The 17,454-nt window shown below is 42.5% G+C and overlaps 1 protein-coding gene across 1 annotated transcript in view; it reads right to left on the reverse strand.

Annotated features, from left to right (window-relative positions):
* The window catches only part of LOC122794877 (nuclear autoantigen Sp-100-like), a 1,817,621-nt gene extending 1,800,777 nt beyond the window's left edge, over positions 1 to 16,844 (reverse strand). Inside the window, exon 1 of the mRNA XM_044063477.1 lies at positions 16,712 to 16,844. The gene's annotated coding sequence lies outside the window, so the exon portion shown is untranslated. The remainder of the gene's footprint in view (positions 1 to 16,711) is intronic.
* Between the last annotated feature and the right edge of the window lie 610 nt (positions 16,845 to 17,454).

Consider the following 17,454-nt stretch of genomic DNA (forward strand, 5'->3'; position numbering starts at 1 on the left):
CAATGAATAAGTAAATATACAATAAATACATAAGAGTCATTTGAGCCATGGCTACCCCCCCCCCCCCCAGACTGTCCTAGTGCACAATACTTGTCTTCAACAATATGACCTGCAAGAATTTGCCAGGACACAACCTACAAATGGGACACCAGATTTGCCATTGGTGCACGTGTATTACTGTAATCACAGTCATATAACAAATTGTCCTGGAATAAAAAAACGTAGAGAACATACTAATTTACTTAAAGCATTGCACAGCGCATGACACATTCAACACTACATGAACCACTTAAACAACCTTCAGGTTTAACATCCCTCTATCTTTCCAGCAGGGCACTCACATTCTCTTACAGGATGTGACTTACACTGTTGAGTACTCAACAGAAATGAGGTGGACAAGGTTTTCAAGGCTGTTTAACCCATCAAATGCCATGCTCTTCTGTCAAGGGTCCACAGCTATGGCTTCCTGCTCTCCTTTAAATCCCAATTAAATGTTCATCACTTAGTCATGTTAACTGGTGGCAGCTGTCTAACTTATCCAGAAAACCAACTCCAGCCCCTGTGACATTAATGCTGTTAATGTAGTCTTGCATCTGTAACCCCTTAACCCCAATTGCCCAACTTAATCTGCCACACTTACAAGCCTTCTTGCTGACACTTTCTACCTAATACTCATCTATTCCTGTCCATTTTCAGCTTTTCACACCTTAATATACAGTATAAAATATTACTGAAGTTACACTTTCATATGCCTGCATACAATATGTCAGTTGTACTGTTAGGAAAGTAACTACTGCAAGTGGTACAGCAGGAAGTACACATCCCTGACGTCAAGAAGGTCAGAAGGCTATGGGTTCTGTTCCTAAGTGTGCTTGGATTCTAGTTAGCTGGTGGTCATTGTGCTAGAACCCATCTTGGATCCTCACTTCATTGTTTAAAATGTATTTAGTTCAGACAGGAAAGTACAGTTATGTAACTAAACTTACTATAACAGTAGATATTGTAACAGATCACTATTGCAATAGCATAAGCTACTTAGGTTATATCCTTAATTAGGATATGTCCACTGGACCACTTTCAAAGCTTTAGGGAGCCTTCCATATGTCCAAACTGCCAGTGGTTCAAGCAGAGCCATATAAAAAGGCAGTTCAGGTACCAAAATCTTCAAATGACAAATGCTAAGAAATGAACAAACAAAAAGCAATATAACTGTGTACACAAGGGCATATACAGCCACACTCTGGCAATACCTCTAAAAACAAACAAGCAAAGGGAGGGGAGCTGGAAGGATGGGATGGCTACCGCAACAGCAATCTATTAGAATATCTACTGCTATGGTAAGTGCACTTACACAATTGTACCATGTCCAGCATTTAGATCACTGCTGCAGTAGTCTAAGCTACTTGGGTAAATAACCCTAACATAGGAATAACTACGGAGGAAGGAATCCAAGAAACCAGGAACCCCTGGAGAATGGTCCTAACAAAGGTTGTGCTGGACCAAGAACAGAAATCCAGTTTCTACTGCTTTCTGACAAGATGTAAAGAGGACCAAGTTGCTGCCCCTAGAATACCAGAGTCCACCCTTTTCCAGAAAGCCACAGAAAAAGTCAAATCCCTGGCAGAATGGACCCTGACACTGCCAGAAAGTGGCTTGTGATTGTCAGCATTGCAGAAAGAAATGCCATGAGACAAGCATCTATAAACGGTCTGCTTTGACAATGATTGTCCTTTTTTCTTACCCTCACAGGAGACAAAGAGCTAACTGGCCTTCCTAAAGGGTTTAGTTCTATCCAAGTAGTATCCAAGCGGCCTGTGGGCATCCGGTGTGTGCAGTATTGTTTCTTCCTTGTTTTATAGGTTTATGGGGAACACAGGAAGATTAATAATCTGGCATAAGGTAAACTCTGAAACCATTTTAGGTATAAAAGAAGAATTTGTTTTCAAAGAAACTCTGTCCTTTTGGAAAATGAGGCAGGGCTGACTCACCGTAAGAGCTTGTAACTCAAATACTCTTCTTGCAAAACTCAAGGCAATGACTAGCACAGTTTCCCATGTTAAGAACCTCAACTCAGCTCAATGGGATGTTTCAAAGGGAGGAAGTGTTAGCTTTTCAAATACAAATTTAAGATCCCAAGAGGAGCGCCTGTTTCCTTGATTGCTTGATAAGTAAAACTCCTTTCAAAAACTGTTTGACTTGACAACAGGAAGAAAGAGGGGATCTAAGGGCAGACAAGAGAAATGGAAAAACAATGAATCTTGATAGAATAGTAACAGATGCCAGAGGCTGATGACTCACAAACAATCTAGAAACAGAGGTAACTAATCCTTAAAAGGGTCCTGGTTCTTAGACTGGCACCAACCAAAATCTTTTCCACGTGTACAAATATGATTTTCTAGTAGCAAGTTCTTTTCACCTCCTTTATCACCTGCTGGACATCCAAAGAACAAAAACTGTCTAAAAGTTATCATCATAGCAGTCAACTGTTTTCAGATTGAGATATATCAATGTCTGTATTTAGTGAGTAAATCTGGTCTCTAAGGAAGTTTGTGACAATTGCCCTTATACAATTTCAAAAGGCGGAACCACTGTTGCCTGGGCCACAACAGAGTCACCACTACAATTTTGGAGAGTCCCTCACAAAGGACCTGATACAGCAGTGGAAAGGTTTACAGAAATATTCACATCTATTACAATGAAAAAAAATCAGTATTCCATGCCTTTTTCAAATAAATTCTGCTCCAGGATTCCTTAACTGTTTGATCTGAAAGGAGACAAAATATATTTCTCAGATACTAGCCACAGTTGGATCAATTCCTGGAAGATCCCTCCCCCAATGTAGTTTCCATTCATGAAGGTCTGTTCTGGTCCTACTGAGATCATCTGTACAATGTTTTGTGCAGACAGGATGTAAGAAGCCTGAAGAGTCAAAACTGAACTGAATTGCTATGCCCCTGGCTATCACAGCAAACTTGCAAAGGGAGTAAGATCTGCTGTTCCCTTCTTTATTATACCACATCCCTGCAGTAATTTCTGTGATAACTTGCAGAGGTCACAGAGACCACAGATGATTCAAGGTCCTTAAAGCATTGATTACTGCCAACATCTCTTTGACATGTGCTTTTGTTTGCCGTGGGAGTTCCACGGACCTTGCACTTTCACTCATTTTGAAACCACTCCCCTAGCAAAGTCTGCAGTTATCTGCTGGAAAAGACTAAGTGGAGGGCTGAAGGGAGAAGGGTAGACCTTGATTGAGAGACAACTGTTCTACTCCGCAGTAACTTCATTCTGACAAATCCCACATCTGAAATCTGAAAAGATAAGGGGTGTTTAACACTGAATCCAGACTGATCTGAAGTACCAATGAATTCTTGTCATGTGAAGCTACACCAAAGGAACAGTGAGCAAAGATGAGTGGTCTGAGGAACCGGTTTTAGCCACAACAGAGTCACCAATCAGCAGTTGAGGCAGTGATGAAGCCAGCCAGACACCTGGACTCCCTATTACATTAGCTTTGTTCTTGCATACAGGAGGAGCAAGAACCATGGAGACTGACAACTGCTTTATGTTCAAGCTGAGAAAGAAGCGGGAAACAGAGTCTGAGTGAGTCTGTAAATATTCTGACAGGAAAATGAGGTTCTGAGGTAAAACTTTCTGTGACAGTCCTCAAAAGCACTATATCCTGCTTCCACACACTTATTCTACACAAAGATGTAGAAAATAACAGTAAAAAATAGATTTTGACATTTTTTTCACAAAGGCACAACAGTAGTAAAATCCCTTCAGTCTACATGACAGTCCACCAAAAAAGTAGTTCCTAGCATAAAATTAAAATATTCAGAAAAAAACACAGTTTCTATCAGGGGGGAAAAAGCACTGGAAGGTTTTATCCGAAAGAGTATTATCCTTTCGGCCTTGAAAGGCTTATTTGTCGACAGTCAGTTCCACAAAGCCCAAAGAGGTACATCACTTTGGTGACAAAAAAGATCTGAAGTTTTTAGCACCCAGACTTCCTTTTTATATCACTTTGCTCGAGCCACTGGCAGTTTGGGTGGGCAGAAGCTGGCCTGTGGTCATATACTACGCAAGGATATGACCCAAATAGCTTAGGCTACTGCAACAAGGATCCAAATGTTAAATAACGACTATTTATCTAAAATTTGCACATAAATGTTTGTATTCCTCTAACTGTTCTTCATGGTATGTGAGTTTAGATGGCAAAACCCACAGAGTGACTTTAGGTCTTCATTTGCTAATCTTGCACCTTTCCCAAAAAATTGTTTTGGAGAAGCCAGCTACCCAGTTTGGGTATGTAAACTGTGGCTTAATCATCCACCTGTGCCAAAACAGACTTTTGGAAAACTTGTTTTTAAACATGAACTAAGAAAGTAGCTTTCTATTCACTGGTCATGAAACTGCAGTGTTACCAAGATGTTCTGTGTTCATTTTATTGATATCAGTTGACCGATGTAAAGCACTGATCTCCATGGACCTTTTTCAGACTCAGCCTGCAAGTCAAGGCTCTCTACCTTTCACCAACACAATCGGGGAAAAGCAAAAAATTATCAGAGAAAGGTCCCCAAAAAAGGGGTACTTTTTCAAATATTTGTCCTATTAACTTCAAGCTTCTCAAAAAAAGTACAGTTTTTGGAAGGACAGAGCAAAATTTTTAGCCAAATTTAGGAGTGTTCCTATATATTAGGGATAGTTTACAGCTATTTCAGGAGCACTGTCTGCTCAAGTAACTTGTTCAGTCATACAGTTGGTACAACAACTATTACCCATTTCCATCAGTGCAGTATTAATACAGCCACCATTTACATTTTGCTAATGTCAGGAATCAGTTATACACTTACTCTTCAGATCACACATGCTTTATGCAATTCTGACATTAATCTTCTTGTGTTTTACATTCTATACATATCTAGAACTTCCTCTAGCTAGTTCCATCATACCTACTGACACACATTACACTGCATTGCTAAAATGTTTGCAAGTAACTCATCACTACTCTTGAAATATTAACATGACATACATATCTATTTAATCACCATTACAGCTTTTCTCCATTTAACTTCTGTGAAACTAACTGTATCCTGTAAAACATTCCCAGATGACAAATGTAAATAAATACATATTCCACAGTGTACACTGCATTCTGCACCAGGGAGATGCAGCTCTTTGCAAGAAATGAGAAACTCAGGTCCAATAATCCTCACCTGGGGGTAGCTTACGTAGGTGGATATTAAACATTCCAAGAAAAATCCCAAGTGGCAACGCCAAACTTCCTCTAGTCAAAATAAAAAACAATGTCAGCCTTTCCTGAAAATAGGTAACAAATCTAATGGGACCAATCTTGCAAAACAAAAAAAATAAAGTATATAAATATGGTGTAATTTACCATATGGCAGTCGGACTTTGTATCAAGTAATGTTGGCAAACATTTTCACTTCATGAATTCCATACTTTTTTAATTAAGTTAATCATTATTTATACAGGCTGTACTGCTCCTCATAACTGCTTTTCAGACATGACTTGATCCAAAAACACAGTAAAACAACTTGAATCTACTTTAGTAGAAGTCCTTAATACTGTACAATAAGAAGTTATGTACCTACCATAACGTTCCATGTTAGTTGTCTTCTCTCGCCTTCTTTCTTGCTGGATGGGTTCGGAGCCGATCCTCGGCTCCGACTCGGCACTTGCTAAGCTCAAGAGCTAATTTTACCAGCTCGAGGCAACCCTACATCCCATGATGCAAGGCGTGACTACCCCAGATCTCGTTTGGTAGCTATGAAAAAACCATGCCAGTAACCTTCTTCCCAGAAAGGAAGAAGGAGGACTAAATGTGGAAAGAAAAAACAGCAAATAACCACTAAAGACTAGTGATACTTCCTACTGGAGGTCCATAGAAAGAATGAACAGTACCCAGAGAAGAGTACAATTTCAAGGTCTGTCCAGGGCTAGGGGGAAGGAGGGAGGGATGCAAGAAAGAAGGCGAGAGAAGACAACTAACATGGAACGTTATGGTAGGTACATAACTTCTTAATGTTAAGTTGTCAAACTCGCCTTCATTCTTGCTGGATGGGACCACGTCCCTAGCACCTCTATCCTGGGTGGCTTAATGGAACAGACTCTTGAGAACTGTGGAACCAAACCTAGCCCTGTCCCTGGAGGCCAAGTCCAATTTGTAATGAGAGACAAAGGTGTGAGGAGTGGACCAAGTGGCTGCCGCACAAATGGTGTCAATAGTTAGCCTATCCTGAAATGCTGTGGAAGTGGCTAGGCGCCTGGTAGAATGTGCGTTTGGTTTCGAGGGCAGTTGTTTGCCCCTAAGGAGATAAACATGAGAAATGATAAAAGACAGCCATCTCGATAAGGTCACCTTGGAGACCGGAAGACCTTTTCTGTTTTCTGCATAAGAAAGAAACAGTTGATCAGATTTTCTGAATTGTTTAGTTCTGTCTAAATAATATCTGAGTTGGCGATGGACATCCACACAATGAAGTTTCTGTTCTGCTCTGTCAGAATAATTAGGGAAAAAAACTGGCAATTCAATAGATTGGTTAATATTTGTCTGGGAAGCAACCTTGGGCAAAAAAGATGGATTAGCTCTTGAAGATACTCTATCTTTGTGGAAAACCAAGTATGGGGGACGGACACAGAGAGCGTGAAGTTCAGACACCCTCCTGGCTGAAGTAACAGCAACCAGAAAAATCGTCTTCCAGGAAAGAAACTTTAATGAGCATGTAGCAGCCGGTTCAAAGGGGGGCAGAATCAAGGATGCCAGCATTAAATTCAGGTCCCATTCCGGAGGAGGATCTTTGACTGGAGGTTTCAGCAGAAAGATCCCTCTAAGAAAGGCTTTGCAAAGCTTGTGAGACATCATGTTTTGATTCGCTAAGCCAACATGAAAATTTGAGATCGCTGCCAGCTGAACCTTAACTGTCGAGGAAGAAGAACCTGACTGAAAAATCTCAGCTAGGAAGTCCAAGACTGACTGTACTGGAGCTGTAAAGGGATCTATGTCCCTAGACTTTGCCCAGAAGGAAAAACGTCGCCATTTACTAGCATAAATCCTTCTGGTAGAGGACTTTAGAGAAGCTACTATGATATCTCGCACGGGATTAGAAATCATAGGAAGCCTGACTAAGGAAGGAAGTGGAGCAACCAAGCAGTGAGGTTGAGAGAATGAATGGCCTGGTGCAGATGACCCAAATGGTGGGTCAGAAGATCTGGAATTGGATCCAGATGCCAAGGCTGAACCAAGAGATAACTATGAAGGGACGGAAACCAAATTTGTCGAGGCCAGTAAGGGGCAATGAGAATCAATTTGGCTCTCAAGACGGTAGCTTTCTGAATCACTTGAGGTATCAGCGGAAATGGAGGAAAGGCATAAAGAAGTCCCCGGGGCCAATCCTGGGTTAGAGCGTCTCTGGGGGAATGGCCTGGAAGTGGAAAGAGGGAGAAGAAGTCTGGGCATTTGCTGTTTTGGGGTGTAGCAAAAAGGTCGCAGCAAGGGACGCCCCACTTCTGAAAAATCCCGTCCACTACTGATTGTTTGAGAGACCACTCGTGTGGCATGAGAATAGCTCTGCTCAGTCTGTCCGCTAATAGGTTGGATTTCCCGGGGATATGCATTGCTATCAGAAACCGATGAGAGGAGATTGCCCATTGCCAAAGTCTGAGAGCTTCTCGACACAGTGGATAGGACTTGGTCCCGCCCTGTTTGTTGATATACCAGACTACGGACATGTTGTCCGTCTGAACTGCAATAGTCTCTAAAGGAAGAAAGTCACTGAGGGCTTGCAACGTTAAAAGCACCGCTCTCATCTCTAGGACATTTATGTGCAGATGGTATTCTATGGGTTGCCATGTCCCGTGGACCATCCTGCCCTGATAATGCCCCCCCCACCCGATCAGAGAGGCATCCGAAGTGACTGTGGCAACCGGAACTGGGGGAACAAACAGTCGGCCCTGATGGAGTTGTGGAGAAGACATCCACCAGGTTAGGTGACTCTTGCAAGATTGCGTCACGAAGATCTCGTGGCGCATGGGAAGCTTCTGGAATGACCACTGGGTGAACAACATCCACTGCAGAAGACGCATGTGGAAGCGAGCTAAAGGAAGGAGTATGATGGCCGCAGCCATAAGACCTAGCACCTTCAGGACAAATCTGGCCCTGATCTTTCTGCTGAGTAGTATGATCCGAACATACTTTTGGATTTCCAGAATTCTTTGGTTTGTGAGTCTTGCTGACATCCCGACAGTGTCTAATTCTGCGCCTATAAAGGTAATAGATTGGCAAGGAGACAATGAAGATTTTTCGGAGTTTATAGAGATCCCTAACTGGTTGCAGATGTGAAGAGTGTAGTCCCTGGCCTTGAGAAGTTGATGCCTGGTGATGGCAGAGAGGAGCCAGTCGTCTAGATACGGAAACACCTGGAATCCTTGACGTCTCAGGTGAGCCGTGACCACTGCCATGCATTTGGTAAACACTCTGGGGGCTGTAGTGAGGCCAAAGGGCAGGGCTCTGAATTGAAAATGACTGGTCCCCAGCCGAAAGCGGAGAAACCTTCTGGAGCGCCTGTAAATTTTTATGTGATAGTATGCATCCTGAAGGTCTATTGAGCACATCCAGTTGTCCTTGCCCAAAAAGGGTAGAATGGACTGAAGCGTGACCATCTGGAACCTTGCCTTCTTGACAAACTTGTTTAGTTTGCTGAGGTCTAAAATTGTTCTCCAATCTCCCGTCTTTTTGGGGACCAAAAAGAATCTTGAGTAGATCCCGGATCCTACTTGGTCTGCTGGCACTAGTTGGATGGCTCTTTTTGCTAGGAGCTTTGATACCTCCAGCTTTGCCAATTCCCTTAGACCGGGTGAAACGTCTGGAAGGGATTGATGAGGAACGGGATAGCTCTCAAAAGGGATATTGTAACCCTCGGATATGATCGACTGTACCCATTTGTCTTGAGAAAGGGAACGCCAGGCTGTTGGGTACAGCGACAATCTTCCCCCAACTGCCTCCAAGGGTGGACAGTCGGGCAACACCTCAGGGATGCTGGAAGGGTTTATCAGAGAGAGGCTCCCTGCTACCCTGATTCTGCGGACCCCCTCTGCCCCTAGGGCGGCGTCTATTGTTATTACCCCTTCTGCCTCTGGGGGTAAACTGACCACGTGTATCCGGCGTGACTCCCTGCGATTTACGAAACCACATTTCCCCCCCCTTCTGACCTTTGGGATAGGGTCTTAAAGGGGTGGAGAAATGGACTCCTACTGCAGAAAGAGTCTTGCCGCCTTGCTCACACCTGGCCGATGTGTCCTTCACCTGAGGCCCGAACAAAGCCGAACCATCGAAGGGAGTATTAGTGAAGGATGCCTTAAAGGGATCCGCGAAATTACAAAGCCGCATCCAGGACTGACGCCTAAGTGCCACTCCTGTGCCTGCGGCTCTACTCGCCCCATCGGCTGCATAAGAAATGAGCCGCATGGAGGAGTTAGTTATAGAATTTAGGATTCCTAGCTGTGAGGCAATCTTTTCTTGAGCCCCAGCAGCTGACGGATCCTGAACTACCTCACCTAGTTCCTTGAGAATGTCTCTCTGAAGCCGGGTAAAGTGACAGAGATAGTTCAGCGAGCGCATAGCAAAGGTCGCTGAAGAAAACATCCGCTTACCGTACCTATCCATGGTCCTAGAGTCCTTGTTAGGAGGATGGACAGGTACAGAAGGATCAGCAAGTTCCTTCTTGGTGGCAGCCACCACCACCACAGCATCAACAGGGACACCCTTGGTAAGAAACTGTTTGTCTGCGGGGGCCATGATGAATTTAGAAGGCCTCCTGGGGACTGGTTCCACAGAATCCGGGGCAGCCCACGCCTTTCGACCCATCACTTGCATGAGCGGGTCGAAAGGCGGAGACACCCAGGAGGTGGGGGGTCGAGATCCAAAAGCCTCCAGGTATACCAACTCATTCTCGGAGGGGTTAATGGAAGGCCAGTTCCCCCTCTGCTTAAGGAGTTCCAGGATGTCTGAAAAGGAGACATCCTCAGAGGGGGACCATGGGGAACCCTCAGACTCATCTAAGTCGGTATCTGATGTCGTAGACTCGGGGGAGTCTGTGTGCTTCCTCTTGCACGTCCTCTTACGCGGGGGTTCTCCGGAAGGATCAGGAGAAACCTCGGAAGAGGAAGTTCTTCCCAATGGGGAAACCTGGGGCGATGGATCTCTGGGTCCGGGAGCAAGAGAATGGCAAGAGACATCAACAGGCACCGAAGAGGGAGGAGCTAATGGAATTGACCGTTGACTCAGCTCCGGGGCTAGAACACTCCTCATCACCTCAAAGGTTCCCCTCCCAGGGAGGCCAGAAGACTCCCGCAACGAAGAGACAGGAATCCCCGGTCCCACCGAAAGAGAAGGCTCCGAGGCCGATGTCGGTGCCGAGCTCACCAATGCCGAAGCTCCAAGGGGGAGAGCGGGGTCGGACAAGGGTCCGATGCCACTCGCCCCCTCGGAGCCGACAAGGGAGACCCGACGACCGGATCCCTCCAAGGAAGGTCTCATGGAGGAAATCGGAGTTGAAGACGACGGAGCCGACAGGGGAAGTATCGGCTCCGGTGCACCCACGGTCAACGTTCCGAAAAGCTCTGGCTCCTAACTCTGAAGGAGAGTCGGAGGAGGAATTTCAGGGGGATGAGGAATAGCGGTCGTCTGCTGAGACGAGCTATGGAGCATTTGGGCCAGTGCCTGTGACTTCAGCAGTCTACTTACCACCCTCTCCAAGTCATGGTCTGACAGCCTGGAAGACCTTGAAGATCGGCTCCGATGGCTCTGCTCCGAAAGTAGAGGAGATCCCGGAGCCGAGCGAATCGACTCCAGGGAAGGGGACCGAGATCTCTTCTTGGAAAGAGCCATCGGAGCCGAAGACCCTTCGGTTCCAGATGGAGCTGACAGCTTATCGGCTCCAGTCCTGGTCAAGGAGACGTCGGCTCCTGCCGGAGCAGACACTGACATGGGTGCAAGTGTATCGGAGCCAGGCGGCGCCGATACCACTACCTCAGAGGTAGAAAGATCGGCTCCAGCCGGAGCCGATCTCGACTCCGAAGGAGTCGGAGCCACTGCCGAAGGCTTAGGAACCACAGCCTGGGCTTTAGGTGGCTTAGAGGGCTTTGCCGACCCAGTCTTGGTCGGGGAACCCTCTGGCTTCAACAAGCCACGTAGAATTAGCTTGTTTCTACATTCCTGCAGGACTCTGGCTAAAGGAGTGACAAATAGCACAGGAGTCCTGCAGGTGTAAAGGCCCCAGGCAGTATACACAAGAAGTGTGACCGTCTGTCAGAGACATTTTCTGACAGCACGAGTCACACTTCTTGAAGCCTGAGACCTTCACTTCTTTTGACATGGTATGCCAAAAACACACAGACACACACCAGTCACACAGTTATCTAATGAAAAAATAGGGAAAACTGAAAAACACAGACACACTTCCTGACAGAAAATTAATGGAAGGGAGGCTTAAGGTCTGAAGGGAGGAAAAACTATCCCTATATAAAGGAGAAAGGGAATATAGGGCAAGATAGATATATATTAGTTAACACTAACTCTTAAGAAAGGAAATAGGAAAAATGGAAATTTTTCTGACTGAACTTTAGTATAAAATACTAAAAATTTTACCTGAGTTGGTAAAAGGAGACCTCTTCGCGAAGCGGCAAACGAGATCTGGGGTAGTCACGCCTTGCATCATGGAATATAGGGTTGCCTCAAGCTGGTAAAATTAGCTCTCGAGCTTAGCAAGTGCCGAGTCAGAGCCGAGGATCGGCTCCGAACCCATCCAGCAAGAATGAAGGCGAGTTTGACAACTTAACATCTGTATGCAAACATTAATTTTTAATTTTAGTAGGTATTGGAGCTTTTTATCAAGGTTTCTACAAGGACCTCTGCCCAGCAAGATATCAAGGGGCAGCACACATTTTCAAGCAAACAGAAAAAATACATATTCAGTCAATCAGTGGTAAGCTGAAAAGACTGCAAAATGTGGGTGAATAAGCAGAGCTACTCTTAGACAAGGATTCTAACATTACATTACAAAAAGCCTTGTTGAAACTAGAGAGAAAATCAAACTCTGGAACAAACTACCTATCTATATCAAACAAAGCTCCTCATTAGCACTCTTCAAGAAAAATCTTGATGATTGGATGGGAGATACGAAATTCACCCCGGGGATCACTTCTGTGGCTCTGCTCGACAGTGGCACAGGAAAATAATTTTCTTGGGTGGCGAAAGCCAGGGTACCTTTGGCTAGGCTTATATAGGCCCTAGGGCCAATAGCCTAGTACCTACCTATGAACCTATGAGTTTCTGCTAAATATTACACCATGACAGTTTGCCTCATCACACAAATTGCAAGCTTTCTTGTACATAATAAGAAAACTTTACAAGGCTTGTTTTCTAGTACTTTTCTTACCTCACCATAGTTCTAGATTCTACTCTGGCACAGTTAGCTTTCTCCCTTACCTTTCAACCAAATGTGTGGTACACCTACTGCATTCATCCCAAAATGTCAGTGAGTGGTTTGTGCTTGAAAGGTGCAGTTCAAAGGATGGTAAAACAGTGCAACAACCTGGTTACTTTGTCAAGTTAGGGTTCAAATGAGTAAACCTCTAACTGAACAAAAAGAGAAAAATATTAAGTTCAAATCTACATTTCCTGAATGCACACAACATAAAGATGGTAAGTGTTTCCTCATGGTGACAGCTAGCACACTCTCTTACTATGTGCTCATAGTTAGGACACCTTTGCACCTTGTAACATGCTGTCTTCACAGCTGCTCAGCCCAACATTAAACAGCTTCATGACAAGCAATTACAATTGTACATGTGAGCAAGCCAGTGTTACAAAACACAGGTAAAACACAGTAATGTGCATGTCAAAATGTAAAACAAGACAAAAGTACAGAAACTACATACTAGTTTTGTAAAGCCTAATTGTTCCTACAGTACTGTGGGTAATAATCCCTGATCCTGAGATGCCCTTTTAAACATGGTATTTTAGTGAATGAAGAGGAATTTTTGAAGATGCAAGAAACAGAGCATTCATGCAGAAAAGTAAGTAAAACAGGCAAATTCAACACATTTTCCATTTTGTGCTGTAAATATGAAAACCTGTCATCATGTACACTAACACCCGTCAGTAACTGTATAACAGAAAAAAAATTATGCCAACAGCAGCATGGCTGAAAAACGTGAAGTAACAGACTTTGGAATGAGTGACCCTGAGATACAGGCCACAAACCTTGAAACCTTGAGTACCTAAAAATATTTGTTACAGGATTAAACCCTGTGAGTGTGGTATTAACAAGAAGGAAAGAAAAAACACTAACAAACAAAGTGAGGAAAATATAAACATGGTGTCTGTTCAAGCTAGTATACCCAGTCTACTTGTCACATGGTGCAGTGACATGCATAAAACTTCTTTATGCACGTCAACTTAACTTTAAAAAATCTTGAGGGGGAAGTGGGTATTTTTGGTAGCACAGATTAAAAAATGAGCAGAACCAAGTTCCTGTGACAAGAAAAGTGCAGTTTCAAGGACACAGAACAAATATTTTCTATAAAAAATGCATCATAATAATTTGCTTTAAAAAAGTATATGCCAGAGTTTATGCAAAGCATACTATGATGCAGGAAATATATTCACAGGCTGTGATAAATGCTGAGAAAGCTAACCACTATAGCCTCTGGACAGGGATCTTGCAAATTTAAAGAAGGGTTCAGAATTCTGTAGTTTCTGTTTTACCTATGTCTTTCGGACTTTATCTCATCGATCATACACTACTGTATGTGAGCTGGCTGCTTACTGCAGCTAGAATCATATCTAAAAGTTTACTGTTCATCTACCAAGGCCCACACAATCAGGGTTTCCTTTATCTAAAAGAGCAGCAAGCTCCCTATCCACCCAGACCAATAGGAGTGAGGCTGCTAGCTGTTCCCAGAACCAGGCTCAAAGCATTTGTCAGAGGTTATTTTACATCTCTGACTGTGGTTCTGTTGATTCAACTACCTTCCTTGATTTGGGACATTCAAACCAAGACCTCTTTCTGGAAGACCCCTCTTCACTATTACCCATTTAACCCAAACTCTTGGATAGAGCATACAGCTGCTTCTGAAAAAAAAATTTTTTTGTTTTGTTTTTTTGCAATGGTCTCTACATTGTTTTAGTGTGTGATTCTACAGTTACAGGTAGCCGTTTTGTACTTCTTTATTCAATTTATAAAATATTTTAGGATTTCAGACAGTTTAAATAAAACTGAAACTGAAACCTAAGTGTCCCACTGTAGCATACAAGGAAACTGTTTGGAAACTTAAAGTGTCCCAATGCGCACTCTTGAAACTACTTTGCAAGCGGAACAGCAAACATTAGGAACATTGGACTGTATGCACACTGCAATGCAAACAAACATCACTGCATCCAAACTAGGTTTCTCTGCAGCTCACTGCCTGGAAGTCTGTGAAAGGACTGTACAATGTTAGCAGTGACATTTATTTACTACCTACTCCCAGTGTGGTACAGGACAGATACATGAAGCCACAATATACTGTGAGTAAAGACCATTGTATTTAAATCTGTACTTTAGAGCCATTGTTTCAAGTACGTCTTTTATTTTGATTAGTCAGAGAAGAATCTTTCAATGTGTCATTCAAATTAATGTAGGGATACAATTCCCATGTTAGTACTACCCCCAAAATAACAAATATAACTGTTCCATTAAATATTAGCATTATTATAAAAAGTGATAGTATTTGCCACACAAAACTGCTGAGAACCGATATTTATACAATTCACGCACTTCAACAGTCACATCTAACAACACCATAGCACATTAGTGTAATAAAGTGTTTTGACTGTTGTAGGGGAAAGAAGCATTTGTGTTTTGTGGGCAAACAGCCCATAAACAAAGCCTCTGCAAAAAAGAAGTTAACTAGATCAGTTACAACAATGCTGTCACTCCTTTCAGTTGCTACTAAACAGGAACAGATGATTAATGGCAGTAACTTTTACTACCAGTTACACACTTGTTTCAATTATATTAAACAGAAATAGCAGCAACTTTTAGCATCACATGAGAGAAAGAGACACAGAACACTTCAAAATACAGAAACAATAATGCTAACAACCCTCAAGAACACCACTTAAATACATCTTACAACATTAAACTAGGTTGCCTGACTGCACAAACACCCATGATGTGATCTCAATCACAGCAGTGATGCTAAAATCAATTTATAGAAAATGTGCATATGTTGAACAGGGGGAGCTGAGTCAGCAGATATGCTTCTTCTTCAAACAACATGATGCAAGAGAATTTATTTTTCTTGAAGTTGCATCTGGTTCAATGCACTTTTTAATGCATACTGATTTGGGACATAATATAATAGGCAAAACAAACCATAAAATAATGCATAATGCCTGCAGTCCTGCATTAAGCATGCAAAGTTTAGCATTAGGAATAATCACTGTTATAGAAGACGACAGAATGTAGACTTCGATCCTACAAACAACACGCACAGTCTCGGGAGACAATGGGGAGACTCAGAACACATCTGTGCAATGATCACAGTGTGAGCTGTAACCGTGGTCTTCATACTGCATCATTTGTAACAAAATTATAACACTCCTTATGTTACTGACTTAAGTTCTGAGCCCAGGCATCCTAAGTAGGGGCTATCAGTATTTGTCTTTGAAGAGACAGGGAGCTTAGGGGAATGCCATCTGGTGACACCTGCAAGGTACAGATCCTCAGCTAACTAAGGTAATTGCTGTGTGCAAAGTAAGTTCACTTCCAAGGTATTACTGCCTAAATACTGCTGCAGAGACAGCTAAGGCCCATGTAAACAACAGCAAGAACACAGCATATTTTTATAAGCTTGCTAGATGATGGCTTGCACATCCCCTCCAAGTGGGCTCTTTCCTCTCAAGCAACTCATTACCTCTTCCCATGGCAATATGCTTATACTTTAGTGCTACCTACAACTGTTAGCATGTTTCACATGACTGATGTGAGACATAAAAGACCCTTTAAGAATCTGCCAGCAGCCTGGAGAGATAAGTAGTACTACAAGACAACAGGCATAATGAAATTCTGTACAGAAAAGAAGAAGGCAGCAAGTCAAGGCAATGAAGAGAAAAAAAATAAAATAACAAATAAGAATATGTTTGAAACCTTGACCATGCCTCAGCTTTCTAAATATCACATGCTGAAAACAGACAGCTGTATATACAGAATAAGATTCAGGAAAAAAAAAGCTCTATCATTCCCATCCCTCACTTTTGTTCCTTTACAAGCCATGACGTCTGCCCTTGTGATAGTGTTTTCCTTCCTTCCTCTTCTTTTGTAGTGAATATGTCCCATTAAGATAAGAGTCTCTGGGAATTTCAATAAAGTTAAAACAGCACACTGTAAGAATATGGAATTTGTTTCCTTTTACAAGTAGTTGGGGAAAAAAGCAAAATCCCACACACTCGTTTAAAGAGCAAGTACTGGCCTATTAGTTTCAAACACATTTTATTGTTGTGAGAGACTCCATTATGAAGTTTCAGTTCCTGGAGCACTTTGGGGAAGGCTGGCTACTTTCACAAACCAAACAAAGATGCAATCTTCTACATGTTTTCTATTTCTAATCTACTATAACTGGATATCAAAGAATCTCAACATACCTTTCTTTAAAGATTTTTAAATTCTTTAAATATCTTCCAGTTTAGAATATCTGGGAAACGGTTTTCTTTCAGTGGATTCCAAACAGTGCTGCCGTCCAATACAGAAACTGAAACCTAAAACCCTGCCTTGTAGTCATGCCTTTCTTTTGTCAGTTGGAAATTTGAATGTGTTTACACCCTCTGCTCAGCACTAAAACACTGCTGGAAAAAAATGTGCAGAACCATGTTGGATAAAAGCGCCATCTACAGGGTACAGTTGCACATGCATCACTAAGTGGATTTTGATTTTATTTACAAACAAACTTCCGGGATTAGTGGTAATCTCTAACGAACACTGAAGCACATCTCTCAACTGTGTGTGATTTTTACTCAAATTTTAGCTCTCTGCCTCTTAATCCCTCCCAAAAACTGGTAACTTTCAGAGAAAAGGTGGTGAATTACATTAAATAAATAATTACAATAATTAGAGTTACAGACTTATTTTACTTTAGAAAATGTACAGTGATTCACATTCTATTATGCTGTCAGTATCTACGTTAACAGTATTAATATTTTAAAAGTACCCCAATTATTTCTGGATTTGCCCCCTTTTTTAGATTCATTAACAGCTATGCACTATAGCAGTATAATGTTTAAAGCAATGTAAAAATGGAATCAGAATACAAACGAATTAAGAGATCACTTCACTGAAGTTTACAAAAATGCATCTATTAGTATTATTCGTAAACTTGGCAGTATAAAAC

Source organism: Protopterus annectens, chromosome 2.part1 (assembly GCF_019279795.1).
Source record: "Protopterus annectens isolate FY-2018-M chromosome 2.part1, PAN1.0, whole genome shotgun sequence".
NCBI lineage: Eukaryota > Metazoa > Chordata > Ceratodontiformes > Protopteridae > Protopterus > Protopterus annectens.